The sequence below is a fragment of the Galeopterus variegatus genome, unplaced genomic scaffold (genome assembly GCF_000696425.1).
Source record: "Galeopterus variegatus unplaced genomic scaffold, G_variegatus-3.0.2 Scaffold1842, whole genome shotgun sequence".
Taxonomy (NCBI): Eukaryota; Metazoa; Chordata; class Mammalia; order Dermoptera; family Cynocephalidae; genus Galeopterus; species Galeopterus variegatus.
The window spans coordinates 67,929-72,599 of NW_007727953.1; positions in this window are offsets into that span (position 1 = coordinate 67,929).

Genomic DNA, 4,671 nt, shown 5'->3' on the forward strand with positions numbered 1-4,671 from the left:
AAAAAGATGCATGAGGGGCTGGAGGATGTCCTGGTTTGTTCACAAGTACAGCAGGGTTCAGGTTTCAACATGTTCCTATCACTGATAGCTCAGTGGGAAGCTCATGCAGGAATCCAGACATGCAACTTGTTTTTCACAGACAACTACTCGCCCTGGCACAACAATCCCACCAGGGGAGGAAGGGGCCTCGAGTTTCTGTTCGCTTGGTCAGGTGAGAGAGCACCTTATCGATGGCAAATCATGTCAATGTGTTTAAAGAACTGATAAAATCAGAAGGTCAGAGAGCAAGAAGGGGAGACAGAGAAAGTTGAGATTTTATGGCTTTCCTACAAAAGACAAAGCAAGAAGGGACAATTCTTAGTGCCTTGTATAAAAAACCCATCTGACTAGTCTACAACCTTATCTCCCCTTCACTCCCCACCCCAGACCCAAATGTCCTCTTTGCTCAAGCCAAGCCTCTATGTTCAAATAAGATCAAATGACCAGAATTTTCTTCCTCTTGTATTTCACCAGGCTAAGTCATATACAATATAGACTTCCCCAAAATATTAACACTCATTAGTTCCAAGTGGTGAGATTAGAAATGATTTTCATTTTACTTTTTATGCTTTCACCCCAATCTTTCACAATAAGTATGTATTATTATTGTAATAATGAGATAAAAATGTAAAAATCAGCCAATGTTAAATAAATCCATTGTCTCTATCCTAGCTTCTCTCCCAGAATCTCCAGTGACTATATATCACATTAACCTCTGCCTGCTCAGAGTTACTAAGACCTTTTTCTTTGTGTATGCAGTATTCATTTTATTTCTTAGTTGGATATTTTTATGCCTGTTTTCTCATCTAACCATCATAATAGCCTGTAAACTAGGACAATTGCCCCCATTTTGCAGATGAGAAAAGAGAGGCACAGAGAGGCCGGTGATTTGCATATGTTCATATATTTAGTGCCAGACTCAAGTCTCAAACACATCTCTTCTAGACTCTTCTAGCTGTTGCACTTGACAGTGTTCATGGGACTTTTCTAAATGGTCCCACTGATGCCCAAAGGTACATTACTTAGTCTTGGGTGTCAGGGAGTGAATGAGGCACTAGGTCTGGATATATATGAACATGTTCATAATACAGAGCATACTCTCTTCTACTGAAATCTCCCAAAGAGAATTCTTCTCTACCAGCTCATTCCCAGGTGTCTGGCTGCCCTTCTCTTGCATCCTGAACAAGCCTCGGATTGAGAACTATTGAAGAGAGATTTTGATGAAATAATAAATAACTTCTTCTCATCACTACCACTTAACCTCCACAATGTTTGCTTGTAATACTTTGATATTCCTAAGGGAACTGGCAGTCTTGGGAGGACAGAGCTTGTGGCAAGACCTCAAGTACATCCTGCTTCTTGTAGTGTGGAGTGAAGCAGACAGTGCAGGCTCTTGAAAGAGCAGGACCATCTTTATTCTGAGCCCACCGACCTGGAAATGCAAGAAATACCACCACTTGTTGGGTCACGATCTACCTACATATCCCAGTGCTCAATCCCTATCCAGATACCTCTACCACCAAAGATGAACTCCTGAGTCTTAATGAATCTTATTCAGAAGGAAATTTGCCTCAATGTTTTGGCCTGGCTTCTACTGGGAATCCTTCCACCTCAAAATATTATTTGAAACCAATGCAACATTTGAGAGGAGAGAACTGGAGATGTCACCTCTATTTGAAACTTAGCAAAAAGGCAGTCAGCAGGGAGTGGGATTGCATTTTGTGAGTTATGATAACAGACTGTGAAATGAAATTAAACTGATGCTTTTGACTTGCACCAGTTGGGAACAATTATGCATTGCATAAGTGACTAAGACAGGTTTGGGTTCAATGGCAGATAGTCACAGAACCAAATCTCAATAGAAAAGATCCAGAAAAGGGAGAATACCAACAATATTTAACATTTTCTCAATAAAAACTTAAACAGTCTCATTCTCTCTATTTTATAGTTGGAGAAATAGAGGCAGAAAAATTAACTTACCCAAGGTCATTCAGCAAATAATCATTGCAGCTGGGATTAGAACTCAGGCAGCAAGAATCTAGGGCAAAGGTGTTTTCTACCTTTGCTATACATATGGCCTGGGCCATGATCAGGGGACACTCTCTTTATACCCCTTTGTGCCCTTGTGTGTCAGATATGCATATGTGTGTATGAATTATGGAGAGACATTGTAGAGTCATTGAAGAAAAATGCAGATGTCTGTTTATCTCTCTCTGAAACAGCTCTGTCCAATAGAATTATGGTGTGATCCACATATGTATTTTTAATCTTAGTAGCCACACTTTCAAAGAGCAAAAAGAAAAATGTGAAACTATTTTTAATCATATATTTATTTAACCCAACGTATCCAAAGTATTACCATTTTAATAGAGTCAATACACAAAGGTATTACCAAGATATTTTAAATTCTTGTATTTATTTTAATTCTCAGAGCACATCACACTCTGAACTTGCCCTGCTGCAAGTGTTTACTAGCCACGTGTTAGACAGGACAGGTCTAGACCAGCAGTTCTACATCCCCAGCAGCTTCAGAAAATACCGATACCTGGGTCCCTCCAGTGGTTTATTAAATCAGAAACTCTGGAGCCAGGCCCAAGCCTTGGCATTTGTTTGTTTAAATACCAGGATTCTTCTAGCCAGTGTGTAGGGTCCTAGAGGAAAATTTCTTTTTGTTATTTACTATGTATGCTGATTACCTTGCACAGAGTCTGGAACTTTCACGGGCAAATGAGTGGTTTTATACTTGCATTTAGATGTTCTGAGTTCTAGTCCTGACTCTGCTATTAACAAGCTGTGCGATCATGACCTTATGCTAGTAACGTCTCTCTGAGTCTAATCTTCGTCACCAGCAGCAACAACTCTGGACTCACTGCTCCCTCAGCCCCTCCTATCTCTGAAATGAATAAGCCTCAAATATGGGCCATGCACCTTCTGCACACAGGCACAGCCAAGAGATGCATGACCCTCTTCTCCAGGTCCTCACCCTCATTTGAAGACCACAGACTGGGATCCACAACTGCAGGGCACCCTGCTGCATGGCACTTGCTCAACGTACTTTATCACCATATCGGTGGCATCTCCACAGCTCCAGGAAATTCAAATTGCATCTTTGGGGTCTTAATATGATGTTTCTGGACTGTTTCACACACAGCTTCTAAGAGGCAGGCATCTACTTGGCATGCTCAGCAGTTACTCTAATAACAGGGGGACGGTGACACACCACTGTTTACAGCACAGGAACAGCTGCATCTCTGTGAATTGTGGGTTCTGCTTAGGAGTGGGCAGTGGGGGGAGGAAGGGCATAGGGGGCAGAGTAGAGGTGCCTTTCCATGTGAGTGTGATTTGCATCTGTAGATTAAGTCCAGATGCCCTGAAATGTTGGGGTGTTGGTTTGTTAATACATCTAAAACCTTCTGGGTCAGGAAGAAGGGTGAAGAGAGACTGTCACAAGTGTTCAGGGTAAGCCCAAACTGAGCAGGGCCTGCGACTTCTGTAATCTGCACTCCACCGCCAGCCCTAGCACCAGCACCAGCAGCACCAACACCTCCACCCCTCCCTGTTCCTGGCACTCAGCAGATCCTTCAGCATTTGTCCTATGCCCCAGATACACTGGACTAACAGCAGTTGCCTGAACAAGCTGTAATCTCTCAAGAATGCTAGTATTTGCACGTGCTCTTTTCCCATCTTTGTTACTTGCTAAATTTGACCCATTTTTAAAAATTCATTTGGATGTCACCTCCTCCAGGAAGCATTCTTTGGCCACCCCAGGAAGCCTAGGCTGGATTAGAAATCTCACTTTCATGTTCTTCTAGCATCCAGGTTCCTTCTTATCATTGCACCTATCACCATATAGTGCCAGTCCCAGTGAGCACCTTCCCAATGAGTTGTCATCTCTTTGAGAGTGGGCACTTTGTCTCTTCTCTCTCTGCAACCCTAGAATACTGGGTGGAATATGGCAGACCCTTAATATGAAGAATGAGGGGGAGAGAGGAACAAAGGAAAGGAAGAAACATTTGCTGAATGAGAAATGTGTGTGAGTTATGGACTGAAATTATGTTCCCCCAAAATTTGTATGTTGAAGACCTAACCTTCATTGTGACTCTATTTAGAGATTTGGACTTTAAGGAAGTCATTAAAGTTAAATGAGTTCACAAGGAGGGCCCTCATCTAATAGGACTGGTGTCCTTGTAAGAGACACAGCAGTAGTGTGCACACAGAGAAAAGACCACTTGAGGACACAGCAAGAAGGTGGTCATCTACAAGCCAAGGAGAAATCAAGCCTGCTGACACCTGATCTTGGACTTCCAGTCTCCAGAACTATGGGAGAATAAATTTTTGTGGTTTAAGCCACAGGGCTGTGGTATTTTGCAGCCATAGCAAACTAATAAAATGAGCAATAGAAATATTCATTCCCGTGGCACAGAAAAGGAAAAATGAAAGAGGAAAGAGGGGTATGTGGCAGCTGTGATGCTGTGTCAGTTGCTGCTCAGATGTCCCCTCAACAGAGAGCCTGCTGGGTGAAGTCAGGATCTGCCACAGGGTTCATGTTGAGGCCCGCTCCCTCAAGCTGCTCCTGGCTAGTGACTGGGCACTGCACGGATACCAGAGCAAGGCCATTTTCACCCAGAGAAG